This window comes from Platichthys flesus, chromosome 14 (genome assembly GCF_949316205.1).
Source record: "Platichthys flesus chromosome 14, fPlaFle2.1, whole genome shotgun sequence".
In the NCBI taxonomy this organism is placed as follows: Eukaryota; Metazoa; Chordata; class Actinopteri; order Pleuronectiformes; family Pleuronectidae; genus Platichthys; species Platichthys flesus.
In genome coordinates this window covers 2,874,796-2,892,191 of record NC_084958.1, presented here as the reverse complement: position 1 = coordinate 2,892,191, position 17,396 = coordinate 2,874,796, and the positions used below count along the sequence as shown (strand labels likewise).

At 40.1% G+C, this 17,396-nt stretch overlaps 1 protein-coding gene across 1 annotated transcript in view; it reads right to left on the bottom strand.

Annotated features, from left to right (window-relative positions):
* LOC133968568 (cadherin-12-like) overlaps positions 1–9,154 on the bottom strand; it is a 95,405-nt gene extending 86,251 nt beyond the window's left edge. The window contains exon 1 of the mRNA XM_062404687.1: positions 9,004–9,154. The gene's annotated coding sequence lies outside the window, so the exon portion shown is untranslated. The remainder of the gene's footprint in view (positions 1–9,003) is intronic.
* Between the last annotated feature and the right edge of the window lie 8,242 nt (positions 9,155–17,396).

Below are 17,396 nucleotides of genomic sequence, written 5' to 3'. Positions count from 1 at the left end.
AATGTCAGCGCTACAAACATGAAATTACTCCTCGAAACAGCTCTGGTGATGTAACTGATTTTAACAGAGGGCCTGTAAGCAACCCATTCCATTTCCGTTTTGTCGGAGCTCTGCATCCTTTTGATCGAAAAGGTCATATGGGCTTCTACTCAGCACAATGTTCACGTAAAACATGAGTGAACTTTTATTGGGTGAATACAGTCGCCATGCTCTGTTAAGCATGTAAATATGATGAAATACCAGAAAGCAGCTCAGCTAACAGGCACCTCGAGGATGGGAAAAGCGGATCTCTGCATGTGCAAGTGAAAACAGTGTGCACTGGTTTGAGTCACACAGTCAGAGCGTTTAGACAACAGAGAAGAGTCGAAGGATAGAAATAGAATAAATGAATAGCAAAATTTGTGCATGTAATAAAAGTGATAAACCTCGTATTAATAAATCATTACACCATTATTCTATATAATTAAAATAAAATAAAAAATAATGTGTTAAGCGAAAATACTTTTTAACAAAGTAAATATTGATGCATTGCACCACATGATCCCGCATAAACATTAAATAATGGCAGTAAAGCGGCTGAGCAGAAGCGGGGTGAGCATAGCAGGGTGAGAGAGTGAGACTGGGGGGGCAAATCCCAGAAGTCATTAATCTTCCACTGAGGTGGAACAAGGCGGGCTGCCCCAGTTGGAGCCACACAGCAGCTCTCCACACAGCCACATGTATTACTCTCATTCATTTCCATCTACCACCAGCTCTCCCTTCATGATAGTAACAGCAATATGACAGGAAATTTGAATTTTGATTTATTTATTGATTAAGGGTCTCTTTGTTTCCACTTTCAGTTTTTTGCAGCCTTGATTCAAAATGGAATTTCACGTCTTCTTTTGGCCCTCTCGCAATGAAAGTTCATTACAATCCAACGACATCATCTCTCCTGTAGTGTTTTTCCAGTTCACACTTAAAAAGAACTAGTTCAAGGTCAGTTCATACATATGAAAATTAACTACTTCACATGCATAGGTAATTTTAAAGCATTTTGAACTAAGTTCACAGTTCCAAAAATGAACAAGTGCAAGTTAATTTGTTCAGATTGTTTAATTTGTTTCTATTCTTGAGGGGACATGTCTGAATGACTGCATACCTCTTTTGACTTTACTCAAAGGCTGCAGATCACCCACAAAGTAGTCCAGTACAAGCGTGTCTACTTTTTGTTCGGACACAAAGGCAATAGATCTTTCAAAAAATGCTGTGAACGTGTTCAATGAACGCCTCCTTATTTCGTTAACTTATTTGAAGACATCTATACAACTTGAGTAAATTTGGTCAGAGCCAGATTCACCTTTAATTCTGGCCTCCTCAGGAAAAATCAAGCTATGATGTCTCAAAATGAATTACTCTCAAATGCTTTACCTACAGACCAAGCTGAGAATTCAGTGTCACACAGACTCTCTATTTGAGGACTGAATGTACAGTGACCTCAGCAGGGGAAAAGAAAGAGGGAATAGAAAATACCTAATTTGACACAGCTCCAATAATAAAATCGTAAAAATTTTAACAGCACAGTAGTTAACTTTGGCCTTGTCCACACACGGATATTTTTTTCTCTTTGTGATAAGAATCTGTCAGATACAACAACAATGGTGGTTATATACCGATAGCCCATCTCCACGTTTTAATAGCATTTTTCAGGTCTGACTAAAAGTTTGCTGCTCATTCTATGATATTTGCATCACATTACTGGCAATCTCATATTACCTGGACCACAACGTTCTTCTCTGGTATGTGACGGATCCTTGACGTAGACGTTATCACCACCTACCAAGTGTTTGTAGTTGTTTTTGTGTGGAGATTTTATAAAGCGAAGGTTGTGCAATTCGAGACTTTCTTAAATCAGACGAAATATTTCAGTATTAAAATGCTCAGTGTGTGTCAGTGTTGAGTATCAGTGTTGAGTATTAGTGTTGAGTATCAGTCATAGCTTAATGAAGCAATGTTTTAGTAATCCAAACAAATTATCAGAAGAGAACAGAAAAGTTCATCCCAATAAAAGTACAAACAAAATGAAATAAAATCCAAACTTATTCACAGAACCCACCTAACAACCATCCAGTAATGTCAAAACATAAACTTTACCTCATATATCTCCATATCTTGTTGGATCAGACATTCATGATAACCAGAGGACAAATCCCACACAAACACACACCCAACACAGTTAATAGTTTGACATCTACTGCCACATGATTTGGAAGAGACGCTTCATAAAATGAATAATTATGAAAACTTTCCATCGTTAGTTGCTGCTCAAGGTTTCTGACTATTGGGCAGCCAACTACTTTATTGTTGTTGATGCAGAGGCCAAGAAAACTCCCCTTTTTTCCAATTTTATCGCTCCATCAAATCATGCTTCTTCTCATACCTCCAGAACTTTCTTTAGATTCAAGGGTTCTGAGATGAAGTGAGGAATTTCGCACTGATTTGTCATACCGACAGTCTGAAGTGTGAGGATTCAAATTTTCAACCATGTTGTGTTTCTCCTGGCCTTGACAAACTTGCTGTGTGGCTTTTAACATAACGTTCATGAAAGCCCATAAGTACTACAGAAGTACAGAAGCAGGTGCAGGAATCATGCAGGAAAATGACTTAGTAGAGTGGAGGAAGAAAAACTGGATTTCCTGACACATCCACATTAACATCCAGATGAATATTAATAAGGTGTCACATCTCAATGGACTAACTGGCTAGAGACATTTCAAGTTATATTCAAACAACACATGAAGCATTGTGATTTAACAGTGTGATAATCCACTTGAATGTTGTTAACTCAGGTATCCGTACAAGGAATTCTTTGATTTGTGCTATTGGCAGCTAGCAATTAAAGGACATGTCCAAATTAACAAGCACTGTGGTAACATAAATAAAGATTAGGTCTAGAAATAGATTATTTTGTGACGTTCATGTTGTAATGTGCAACATCTAAAGGCATTTAATGCTTTTAGTCCACTCAGAGTGTAACAAGATCAGATTCCAACAGCACTAATACAGTACTGATGTAGTAGATTAACAGAGTTAATACAGATACGTCATGCTATTAATTTTTTTTTGTTTTCATGTGGTTTGTTGTCTATAAAATATACTCTTATCCACAACATGTCATATATTTTTAAATAAACACAAGTTGTAACTGATCAAAAGACTCATTGTAAAAACATGTTGCTTCATTGTGAAGGAGTCAGAATGAGTTGAGGGACTTTGAGGCTTGGAGAGAGTGTTCTTTGAGTGGGATGTTAGCTATGATGCAGCCCATCTCTCTATGCCAGGCTTACTATTTCCCAGGAGATGTCCCAGTTGTTCTCTGTAGCCACAGCTGAAGCTCCAGTCAACTTCAGCTGAGCTTCAGGAGATAACTAGTGATTTGTGATTCAAGTGTTTCCTCAGACAGAGCCTGCTCCTCCCGGGAGTTTGACAATGCTGCTGAGGGTGAGCAAAACACAACGGTAGGTCACACTGTGTTCTTATTAGTGATGCTGAATTGTCTTATACCCACAAAATGAATTCTATTGTTTAAAACCACTTCTGCTGCTGTGGGTAAGGACTGCTGAATTAGCTGCAACATCACTACTGTTCACGTCGAGCTCGGCCTCCCGGGCATGGATTCAGAATCTTTACAACTTAATAAATGTAGTGTGGACACTATATGATAAACAGTGTGTTACACTGTATTGGTGTTACATTGAGGGTGAGCAGTATCTACTAATCCTCAGTATTTGTTACTCCCTCTATTAAAATGGTAATTGGCATCATTCGGGTCATGTTTACACCTTCTTCCAAGATTGAATACATTCATGTTATCTGATGCCGTATGTATACAATGATGCAGTGAACCACAATTATGCTTTAAAATTTGCTAAAAGGAATTTTATTTCTGGTCATTGCAACAACAATGGTAAATGGTCTGTATATATTTTGCACTTTTCTACTCTTGATGACTAGCCTGGATGCCAGAAGAACTTAGCCCCGCCCCCAACATTTGAGGTCGGGAAGTTCGGTCTGGAGACGCTCTGTTGGGGAGAAATTATGGCCGAACAGAAACTGTTCGGACCAATCAGATTGTCAGGGCGGGCTTTATACGATGATGGACATTTATCTTTATCACTGCTTGTGTGGCTGTAGTGGATGGGCAGAGGGGGACATTTAATAATGGCATTGGTAATATTAAAACTCCAGGACACAGAAGGGGAATTCAAAGTATGGGATACATGTTTGATCATTTAAATCATATAAAATATGTCATCAATATCGTTTAAAATCATTTTTCAGTGTGTTTCCTTGACTCGAATAAACAATAATAAACGACTCGATGCCGAAACGATCGCTGCAGGGCGCTAGGCAGCCTTGGCGCAGCGCGACGCTTCAGACTCCGGTGTGACCAGCACAAAGGTTTAACATAGGAGTGGATGGGAGCCAGCTAGGCTTGGCGCTGTGCTTAACCGTCGCTTCAGCGTCCGGTGTGAACCCGGCGTTAGTAAATAACTCACAATGTGTCGCTTAACATACGTCACATATTACGTTGCTCTAATTGGTTGTAGGTCTATCCAATTGAGACAAGAGGCATTTTTTTTCTGGTTCGGCTGAAACACGCCCCATTATCACAGCCCAATGGAGCGGTATCAGACTCACATTCTGACTAGAATTGTGAGTATGACAACGTCAGGTTACTTGATGACCACTCAAAGCTCTTTACATTACAGATTTGCCATTCACCCATGCACAAACACTTTGATACAGTGCGTCCATGTGTGTTAAGTATCTTGCCCAAGTACACTTTGGCATTCGGAATGGGGAGACAGGGATTGAACTCCCGGCCTTCTGGTTAGTGGACAACCTGCTTTATATCCTGAGCTACAACTAATCAGGTAGCAACAGCAGTAGCAGATCAAAACCATGGCCCCTTCCTTTTCTTTGTTGCCTTTCAATGTGATTTATGCTTTGCAGGCTTCTAAATATGTCTCAGAAAGCAGTAGCTAAAATTGTTATTTCTGCTTGCTATGCATCCATTCCAGATGGAGATTTGCCTATGTGGCCTGTGGGCATAGCTGTAACGTGGCTGACTCTTGGCAAAGAGTCTCTCACGTATACGACTTTGTGGAAATGAATGAATGAGACGAAATGATGTAAAGAGGTGGTTAATCAATCAGACTTTAGACCTTTGGTATTTAGTATCAGACTCACACAACCGACACAAACAACCTTTAGAGCAGATACGCAAGTCTTTGCTTTCTTAAATCCAGTGATAAGGACTCCTACAGACAATAATGTTTTTGAATTATGTGTTGACATTTTATGTATGTCCATTTCCAGCTCCATAAAGAAAGTGTTTAACCCTCTCCTGGTTACAGTTTGCCTTTCAAGAACTTCAGTCCCTTTTTACTAATTCCATCTCTAACCATGGGAAAGACAGGTGTATGTGTTTCACAAGAGTAGTAAATTGCAAAATCAACATTCTGAAACTAAATATACCAACTTAAAATAACAGCTTCAAAATTATATTGATGGTACACTGAAGGTGTTTATCTCTGATATCATGTAAACTTAAAATAGCATAATTCAAGTTAATCTGTAATTGTTGTATTTGATAAATTTACAGCATTTCCGCTTTTGTAAGCCAGGGATCATGAAGAATATTCAATATCTGGCCATGCGTCAGCTCAGTGAGTGGGTCTGCGCAGCTCAGTCAAATGATTGATAGTTTGTTTTCTATCTATGAAAACTGCCTAACTCTTTTGACTCTGGGCGCAACAGAATTAAGTACCAGTTGTGACTGCAGGCCGTCACTATTTATAATATGTATGTAGTGTTGCTTTAAGAATTTGTTTATAAACACGTGGCTCCATACAACTCACAGTGAACAGATTGCTCAATAACAAAAAATTCGAATGAGATTCTTATACCAGAACAGTTTCATGTTTTTCCACAGAGAAAATCTATTCTACAGTCCACTACACTACACCTCACTACATCATCCACACTGGATGATGGAGAGATCCTGCATGCTCATGTTGCTGCCACCACCACCTCCAAACCACTGGAATCTACCACAGTGACATCCAATGCATCACTACAGGCAGCCCCAGCCGTGAGTGTGTGTTGGCTTAGGTTTCAAGATCCAAATGTATTCATCACCTTAGAAAAACTAGTTTGACAAACAAATCCCAATACAAGGCTCCTTCCTGACTAGTTCAAAAAAACGTGATGGGTAAAAGATTACTGCTACTGCTCAGATCATATGTCAACAGATCTCCATGGCAACTGAGAGCATTTCATTTATTGAAGACTGCGTGATATTTTAGACAACGCTGTAAAGAACATTTTTTAAATTGTCTTTACTTTGTCCGATTATGGGAGTGCCCTTGCCTATTGCTGCTGTCAGTAAGGCCAAGTGATAAAGGTTAAATCCTATTTCCACCGACAGACTTAAGCTCACCATACTGTAGTATAGTCATTACACACATGCCCACATGTGTCACAAACCTACAACAAACACAATTGTAAAGAAAATTCAGTACGCTGGTCAAACTGCCTGTTGAGCATTCAGAGAAACGGCATCTCTTCATATTCAAGAAGCTGAAGCTAGCAAACGTTATGTTATCAATCGCTACACATGTGGAAAGTTGACTGTTTATTGATTACTCATATAAGCTCCAATCAAAATCAGATTTTGTTGTATTTGAGAGGTTTCTACAGCTCTGGCTGTGTAAATGTTTTTCATTATAACTGCTAACTGAATGTTTCTATATATAATATCTTCGAACATTCATTGAATAAAGTAAAGACGAGGGATTTCACTTGGAGAGAATACAGACAAGAGGTAAGTTTATTCATTAAAAAGTTGTCACTTAACCAGGTCTTTTATTCAAAATTTAGGGTTGTAGTGGAGCTTCGAAACACTCAGTTATCTACTGATGTGGTAGCCCAACTGTCTCCTCCAAAGACAATGAGTAATAAGGTGTTTTCATTTAATTTGCTTTGTGTGTTTGTGCAATAAAGATTTTATTCTTTTACTTTAAATGTCAGAGACGAGTGTAAAGTTACATAAGTGGAGCACACCCTTGGACATTCCAATCTTTGTAGTTGATATATGACGATCTGAGGAAAATGTAAAGCCTAAAACATGCTCATACTTTGTGCTTCACAAATAAGTTTTTTTAATTTTTTTTTATAGGATAAATGGAAAGAGAACCATCACCAGTCTACAGTTCCTCTCAGCTAAGCAAAACATTTTAGCATCTTTAGCTCTTTCTTTTTGCTTCTGAGTCAAGCAAAGCAATAAGATGCATGATGTTGGTGGTTCATTTAGGCTACGTTGACACTTATACGAATTTGTTTAAAACACGTATTTGCTGCATTAACACAATTTTCCATTGTTCTCTTACATGAACAATGGTATTAGCCTCGCCTAGCATTGGGTTAGCGCTTGAGGTTACCAGTTAATGCAACATGGATAACACGTTAAAAGCATCGCTGACAAGTAATCTGCAACAATATCGGTGGGATTTCCCAGTTTTCCAAAAATGTTAATTCAATATGAGCTTTTTGCCCTTATTTAACTTTCCCAAGTGGCACAAAGAAGAGGATGTAAAAAGCAATGAACACATCTGAATCATGTGTAAATAATACAGCAAAAAAGGAAAACTGAATATTGATGAGGGTCGCATGACTAACAGAACATTAAATAACACCTAATTGTGTAAGAATAATTCTAATCTTATAGAATATAATACTACAGAAGCTTAACGATTTAATGCAAGGGAACTTTTCTGGCACTCCATGTTGGCAGGAGCATGTAGGCGTGTGACAAACTACAAGTCCCTGAGCTCTGACTCATTGAGGAAAATATATTTATTAATGCTGATCATGATGATACCAATTAAAAAAGCATAAACTCAGAATCTCCAAAAAAGATCCTTGTTCTTGTTCTTAGTTAAATTAAAGGGTTTTAAACCAGCCACCATCTTAATAATTCACCTTTGTTATGTCAACCAATGTACTTACAGGCTGACACTTATTTGTTCAACTCACTTCCTTCCCTTTCTTACCACTGATTTATATCATTAAAGACAGACTCCACTCCACTGCGTCACATCCGATAAATCCCTGTGCAAAACAGTGCTCGCAGAAATTAATCTCCTATTAGAGACAGCGGGATTCTAACAGTCACTATGTTTACGAGGATAACGTTCCTCACATGTTAGGAGAGTCATTGTAAAACATGATGAGGATGCGATAAGCTTTGCAACCTCACCTTGTTTTCGCAAGAGATAATGTGACACTGTAAATGATTGTGAAGTAAAAAAGAAAAAGTTTCCTACATTGTTGTTGAGAGATTTGAATGTTGTCACTTGAAAATAAAGAAGTTTATTGATGACAGAGTGCAAATATGTTAATGACCTACAGTTTACGCGTAAAGATGAACGTCACGACTATCGATGTTTTGATCCAGTTCCCTGCAGTCAGGTTGAAACAGAGCAACAGTCATGGTTGAAAATGTATTTGAAAACCAGGCAAAATTATTGTACAAGGGCAACATTAGATTTCTATGAGCGTCCCGTTTGTATCATTTCACCAAGCAAACAGCTACATTAGATTGTTCAGTAACTTCTCTCAACTGTCATCAAGCTTCATATCAGGAAATCATAAAGTGATCAAAGGGCTCAAACCACACTTGTGTGATTCCCCAGGGAAGTGAAAAGTCTTTCCCTGTTTAGGAATGCACAACATGTCCTGATTGTAGCTCCTCTTCTGTAGCTGTCACTTCTTTAACTGATTAAAGAGAGCACCACCACCACCACCACCGGCAACCTACACCAACCCCCCCGCCCGGCTTACTGTCCCACCTCTCTCGTTTAAGTAGTATCACAGAGACTTGGTTTGAATTGATGAGGAGTAACATTTCCTCATTAATAAGCAGTGTTAGGAATGGGGGAAAAAAAGCAGAGCAGTTACCTCACACAAGCCTCTCAGTGTCCCCCCCCTCCTGAGCTGCTGCTGCTGAGTAGAGTAAGTCCAAATATTTCACGTGAACTCTGTCTGTGGTGATTTCTCGCTGCCTCTGTTAGTTCACCCTGTTGAACTGAAACCACGCTCTAGTTGCCTTCATCCCTTTTCCTTACTCTTCTCCTCTCTGTGTATCCTCTCAGCTCTCTCTCTCTCTTTCCCTCTAAGTCCCTCCCTCCCTCCCTCAGCCTCTTTCCCTCTCACACATCCCTCTCTCTCTCTCTCTCTCTCTCTCTCTCTCTCTCTCTCTCTCTCTCTCTCTCTCTCTCTCTCTCTCTCTCTCTCTCTCTCTCTCTCTCTCTGTGCATGCTGGGAGTTTGTTGCGTGAGTGAGTGTCGGAGTGAGTGCGTTTTTTCGTTCTTATTTTCTCTTTATTTGTCGTTAATGTTATATTTTTTGAATCACATATCACATTAGAGTCACAGTAGTTTATTTTCTGGTGGTTTGGGACTTTCTCTGGGTGTCTTTCCCCTCACCAGCGTCTTGCTGGTGGTGCGATGGCCGTCATGGCCAGTGGGAATTTTAAATCACTTACACGAAAGCATGGTGTAAAAATATGTGTGAGTTTCCCCTAGCGTAGAGAGCATCGGTCTCGCTGTGGGGGAGAAGGTCGGTCACAGCTGTGTGGTGTCAGCGGCCCGTATGAACAGCGCCGTGGTCGTGTTTTTGGACCGCGTGGAGAAGGTGAACTCTGTGGTCGGGACAGGTATCACCGTGAACGGTTGTTTTGTACAGGTACTGCCTTTGTCCCAACCCGCTACCAAGTTGGTCCTGTCCAATGTCCCTCCGTTCATCACCGATGAGTTTCTCAGTAGAGAGCTGTCCAGACACGGGAAGGTAGCGTCCCCGATACGGAAGTTGTTGTCTGGATGTAAGTCTCCATTACTGAAACACGTAGTGTCCCACCGCAGACAGCTCTATATGATACTGAACAACCGGAACGAGGAGCTCAACCTCTGCTTCCATGTTAAAGTAGATGATTACGACTACGTGATTTTCGCCACTTCATCGGTGATGAAGTGTTTCGGGTGCGGGGAGGAGGGACACACGGTGAGAGCCTGTCCGAAGCGGAGTGACCCGGCTCCGCCCGCCGTGCCGACCGATCCCCCTGGGGAGCCGGTCGCCGCGGGGCTGGCCGATCCCTCCGGGGAGCTGGCCGTCACATCTGGGCGCCCGGTCGCTGCGCCACGGTTATCTCCTCCTACATCTCCGCGGAGAACCGAGGCTGTGACCGAGCCATCACGAGGGGTGAGTTTTGTCAATTCACCGGGTGTGGGGGTGGAGGTGTTGGTGGAGGATGTTGTGGTGGAGGATGTTGTGGGTGAGGTAGAGGAAAAGGAGGTGGGAGATAAAGGGGAGGAAGAGGGTGGTGTAGTTAGCAAACAGGTGGAGGAGGTGACGGGTGAAGAAAAAAGTTCTGAGCAGGAGGGAGGAGACAGTGGAAGGAGAGGAGGAGAAGCAGCTGAGGGCAGGATGGTGTGGAGTGAGCAGGTGGAGGAGGAGGAGATGGAGGAAGAATCGATAAAGGAAAAGAAAACAGTAAAACGTAGGAGGTCAGCTAGGACAGTTTTAAATGAATCAAAGACGAGCAAAGTGCAAGTGGAGAGTGATGTGAGTGAAAGTGAGTGTGTGTCTGATAGCAGCGACTTTCCGCCTTTTAACAGCAGTCAAAAAAGAAAATCATTTTCATATTTATGAAACTATGAAAATGAAAAAAATGTATGTCATGTTTTTACAAGAAACGCATAGTAATTTTAATAATGAGTCTGACTGGAAGAGAGAGTGGGGAGGGGAGGCCATTTTAAGTCACAACACTTCTCTGAGCGCAGGAGTGGGCTTCCTCTTCTCCATGGCTTTTAAACCAAACTCGCTGGAGGTCAAACATGTGATCTAGGGGAGGTTTCTTTTAGCCAAAGCTCAGTTCGACCATTTTACTGCTGTTTTTATGAACGTTTATGCTCCAGCAACTGGTGCAGAGAGGAAGCCCTTTTTACTGAAAAAAAGCGAGATTCTTTATGATTGTGCCATGGAGGATTTTTTATTCTTGGGTGGGGATTTGAACTGCACTGAAGATGCGATTTTAGACCGCAACCACGCAGAGCCTCATCCAGCCTCTCAGCACGCCTTAAAGCACACATCCACATTAACATCCAGATGAATATTAATAAGGTGTCACATCTCAATGGACTAACTGGCTAGAGACATTTCAAGTTATATTCAAACAACACATGAAGCATTGTGATTTAACAGTGTGATAATCCACTTGAATGTTGTTAACTCAGGTATCCGTACAAGGAATTCTTTGATTTGTGCTATTGGCAGCTAGCAATTAAAGGACATGTCCAAATTAACAAGCACTGTGGTAACATAAATAAAGATTAGGTCTAGAAATAGATTATTTTGTGACGTTCATGTTGTAATGTGCAACATCTAAAGGCATTTAATGCTTTTAGTCCACTCAGAGTGTAACAAGATCAGATTCCAACAGCACTAATACAGTACTGATGTAGTAGATTAACAGAGTTAATACAGATACGTCATGCTATTAATTTTTTTTTGTTTTCATGTGGTTTGTTGTCTATAAAATATACTCTTATCCACAACATGTCATATATTTTTAAATAAACACAAGTTGTAACTGATCAAAAGACTCATTGTAAAAACATGTTGCTTCATTGTGAAGGAGTCAGAATGAGTTGAGGGACTTTGAGGCTTGGAGAGAGTGTTCTTTGAGTGGGATGTTAGCTATGATGCAGCCCATCTCTCTATGCCAGGCTTACTATTTCCCAGGAGATGTCCCAGTTGTTCTCTGTAGCCACAGCTGAAGCTCCAGTCAACTTCAGCTGAGCTTCAGGAGATAACTAGTGATTTGTGATTCAAGTGTTTCCTCAGACAGAGCCTGCTCCTCCCGGGAGTTTGACAATGCTGCTGAGGGTGAGCAAAACACAACGGTAGGTCACACTGTGTTCTTATTAGTGATGCTGAATTGTCTTATACCCACAAAATGAATTCTATTGTTTAAAACCACTTCTGCTGCTGTGGGTAAGGACTGCTGAATTAGCTGCAACATCACTACTGTTCACGTCGAGCTCGGCCTCCCGGGCATGGATTCAGAATCTTTACAACTTAATAAATGTAGTGTGGACACTATATGATAAACAGTGTGTTACACTGTATTGGTGTTACATTGAGGGTGAGCAGTATCTACTAATCCTCAGTATTTGTTACTCCCTCTATTAAAATGGTAATTGGCATCATTCGGGTCATGTTTACACCTTCTTCCAAGATTGAATACATTCATGTTATCTGATGCCGTATGTATACAATGATGCAGTGAACCACAATTATGCTTTAAAATTTGCTAAAAGGAATTTTATTTCTGGTCATTGCAACAACAATGGTAAATGGTCTGTATATATTTTGCACTTTTCTACTCTTGATGACTAGCCTGGATGCCAGAAGAACTTAGCCCCGCCCCCAACATTTGAGGTCGGGAAGTTCGGTCTGGAGACGCTCTGTTGGGGAGAAATTATGGCCGAACAGAAACTGTTCGGACCAATCAGATTGTCAGGGCGGGCTTTATACGATGATGGACATTTATCTTTATCACTGCTTGTGTGGCTGTAGTGGATGGGCAGAGGGGGACATTTAATAATGGCATTGGTAATATTAAAACTCCAGGACACAGAAGGGGAATTCAAAGTATGGGATACATGTTTGATCATTTAAATCATATAAAATATGTCATCAATATCGTTTAAAATCATTTTTCAGTGTGTTTCCTTGACTCGAATAAACAATAATAAACGACTCGATGCCGAAACGATCGCTGCAGGGCGCTAGGCAGCCTTGGCGCAGCGCGACGCTTCAGACTCCGGTGTGACCAGCACAAAGGTTTAACATAGGAGTGGATGGGAGCCAGCTAGGCTTGGCGCTGTGCTTAACCGTCGCTTCAGCGTCCGGTGTGAACCCGGCGTTAGTAAATAACTCACAATGTGTCGCTTAACATACGTCACATATTACGTTGCTCTAATTGGTTGTAGGTCTATCCAATTGAGACAAGAGGCATTTTTTTTCTGGTTCGGCTGAAACACGCCCCATTATCACAGCCCAATGGAGCGGTATCAGACTCACATTCTGACTAGAATTGTGAGTATGACAACGTCAGGTTACTTGATGACCACTCAAAGCTCTTTACATTACAGATTTGCCATTCACCCATGCACAAACACTTTGATACAGTGCGTCCATGTGTGTTAAGTATCTTGCCCAAGTACACTTTGGCATTCGGAATGGGGAGACAGGGATTGAACTCCCGGCCTTCTGGTTAGTGGACAACCTGCTTTATATCCTGAGCTACAACTAATCAGGTAGCAACAGCAGTAGCAGATCAAAACCATGGCTCCTTCCTTTTCTTTGTTGCCTTTCAATGTGATTTATGCTTTGCAGGCTTCTAAATATGTCTCAGAAAGCAGTAGCTAAAATTGTTATTTCTGCTTGCTATGCATCCATTCCAGATGGAGATTTGCCTATGTGGCCTGTGGGCATAGCTGTAACGTGGCTGACTCTTGGCAAAGAGTCTCTCACGTATACGACTTTGTGGAAATGAATGAATGAGACGAAATGATGTAAAGAGGTGGTTAATCAATCAGACTTTAGACCTTTGGTATTTAGTATCAGACTCACACAACCGACACAAACAACCTTTAGAGCAGATACGCAAGTCTTTGCTTTCTTAAATCCAGTGATAAGGACTCCTACAGACAATAATGTTTTTGAATTATGTGTTGACATTTTATGTATGTCCATTTCCAGCTCCATAAAGAAAGTGTTTAACCCTCTCCTGGTTACAGTTTGCCTTTCAAGAACTTCAGTCCCTTTTTACTAATTCCATCTCTAACCATGGGAAAGACAGGTGTATGTGTTTCACAAGAGTAGTAAATTGCAAAATCAACATTCTGAAACTAAATATACCAACTTAAAATAACAGCTTCAAAATTATATTGATGGTACACTGAAGGTGTTTATCTCTGATATCATGTAAACTTAAAATAGCATAATTCAAGTTAATCTGTAATTGTTGTATTTGATAAATTTACAGCATTTCCGCTTTTGTAAGCCAGGGATCATGAAGAATATTCAATATCTGGCCATGCGTCAGCTCAGTGAGTGGGTCTGCGCAGCTCAGTCAAATGATTGATAGTTTGTTTTCTATCTATGAAAACTGCCTAACTCTTTTGACTCTGGGCGCAACAGAATTAAGTACCAGTTGTGACTGCAGGCCGTCACTATTTATAATATGTATGTAGTGTTGCTTTAAGAATTTGTTTATAAACACGTGGCTCCATACAACTCACAGTGAACAGATTGCTCAATAACAAAAAATTCGAATGAGATTCTTATACCAGAACAGTTTCATGTTTTTCCACAGAGAAAATCTATTCTACAGTCCACTACACTACACCTCACTACATCATCCACACTGGATGATGGAGAGATCCTGCATGCTCATGTTGCTGCCACCACCACCTCCAAACCACTGGAATCTACCACAGTGACATCCAATGCATCACTACAGGCAGCCCCAGCCGTGAGTGTGTGTTGGCTTAGGTTTCAAGATCCAAATGTATTCATCACCTTAGAAAAACTAGTTTGACAAACAAATCCCAATACAAGGCTCCTTCCTGACTAGTTCAAAAAAACGTGATGGGTAAAAGATTACTGCTACTGCTCAGATCATATGTCAACAGATCTCCATGGCAACTGAGAGCATTTCATTTATTGAAGACTGCGTGATATTTTAGACAACGCTGTAAAGAACATTTTTTAAATTGTCTTTACTTTGTCCGATTATGGGAGTGCCCTTGCCTATTGCTGCTGTCAGTAAGGCCAAGTGATAAAGGTTAAATCCTATTTCCACCGACAGACTTAAGCTCACCATACTGTAGTATAGTCATTACACACATGCCCACATGTGTCACAAACCTACAACAAACACAATTGTAAAGAAAATTCAGTACGCTGGTCAAACTGCCTGTTGAGCATTCAGAGAAACGGCATCTCTTCATATTCAAGAAGCTGAAGCTAGCAAACGTTATGTTATCAATCGCTACACATGTGGAAAGTTGACTGTTTATTGATTACTCATATAAGCTCCAATCAAAATCAGATTTTGTTGTATTTGAGAGGTTTCTACAGCTCTGGCTGTGTAAATGTTTTTCATTATAACTGCTAACTGAATGTTTCTATATATAATATCTTCGAACATTCATTGAATAAAGTAAAGACGAGGGATTTCACTTGGAGAGAATACAGACAAGAGGTAAGTTTATTCATTAAAAAGTTGTCACTTAACCAGGTCTTTTATTCAAAATTTAGGGTTGTAGTGGAGCTTCGAAACACTCAGTTATCTACTGATGTGGTAGCCCAACTGTCTCCTCCAAAGACAATGAGTAATAAGGTGTTTTCATTTAATTTGCTTTGTGTGTTTGTGCAATAAAGATTTTATTCTTTTACTTTAAATGTCAGAGACGAGTGTAAAGTTACATAAGTGGAGCACACCCTTGGACATTCCAATCTTTGTAGTTGATATATGACGATCTGAGGAAAATGTAAAGCCTAAAACATGCTCATACTTTGTGCTTCACAAATAAGTTTTTTTAATTTTTTTTTATAGGATAAATGGAAAGAGAACCATCACCAGTCTACAGTTCCTCTCAGCTAAGCAAAACATTTTAGCATCTTTAGCTCTTTCTTTTTGCTTCTGAGTCAAGCAAAGCAATAAGATGCATGATGTTGGTGGTTCATTTAGGCTACGTTGACACTTATACGAATTTGTTTAAAACACGTATTTGCTGCATTAACACAATTTTCCATTGTTCTCTTACATGAACAATGGTATTAGCCTCGCCTAGCATTGGGTTAGCGCTTGAGGTTACCAGTTAATGCAACATGGATAACACGTTAAAAGCATCGCTGACAAGTAATCTGCAACAATATCGGTGGGATTTCCCAGTTTTCCAAAAATGTTAATTCAATATGAGCTTTTTGCCCTTATTTAACTTTCCCAAGTGGCACAAAGAAGAGGATGTAAAAAGCAATGAACACATCTGAATCATGTGTAAATAATACAGCAAAAAAGGAAAACTGAATATTGATGAGGGTCGCATGACTAACAGAACATTAAATAACACCTAATTGTGTAAGAATAATTCTAATCTTATAGAATATAATACTACAGAAGCTTAACGATTTAATGCAAGGGAACTTTTCTGGCACTCCATGTTGGCAGGAGCATGTAGGCGTGTGACAAACTACAAGTCCCTGAGCTCTGACTCATTGAGGAAAATATATTTATTAATGCTGATCATGATGATACCAATTAAAAAAGCATAAACTCAGAATCTCCAAAAAAGATCCTTGTTCTTGTTCTTAGTTAAATTAAAGGGTTTTAAACCAGCCACCATCTTAATAATTCACCTTTGTTATGTCAACCAATGTACTTACAGGCTGACACTTATTTGTTCAACTCACTTCCTTCCCTTTCTTACCACTGATTTATATCATTAAAGACAGACTCCACTCCACTGCGTCACATCCGATAAATCCCTGTGCAAAACAGTGCTCGCAGAAATTAATCTCCTATTAGAGACAGCGGGATTCTAACAGTCACTATGTTTACGAGGATAACGTTCCTCACATGTTAGGAGAGTCATTGTAAAACATGATGAGGATGCGATAAGCTTTGCAACCTCACCTTGTTTTCGCAAGAGATAATGTGACACTGTAAATGATTGTGAAGTAAAAAAGAAAAAGTTTCCTACATTGTTGTTGAGAGATTTGAATGTTGTCACTTGAAAATAAAGAAGTTTATTGATGACAGAGTGCAAATATGTTAATGACCTACAGTTTACGCGTAAAGATGAACGTCACGACTATCGATGTTTTGATCCAGTTCCCTGCAGTCAGGTTGAAACAGAGCAACAGTCATGGTTGAAAATGTATTTGAAAACCAGGCAAAATTATTGTACAAGGGCAACATTAGATTTCTATGAGCGTCCCGTTTGTATCATTTCACCAAGCAAACAGCTACATTAGATTGTTCAGTAACTTCTCTCAACTGTCATCAAGCTTCATATCAGGAAATCATAAAGTGATCAAAGGGCTCAAACCACACTTGTGTGATTCCCCAGGGAAGTGAAAAGTCTTTCCCTGTTTAGGAATGCACAACATGTCCTGATTGTAGCTCCTCTTCTGTAGCTGTCACTTCTTTAACTGATTAAAGAGAGCACCACCACCACCACCACCGGCAACCTACACCAACCCCCCCGCCCGGCTTACTG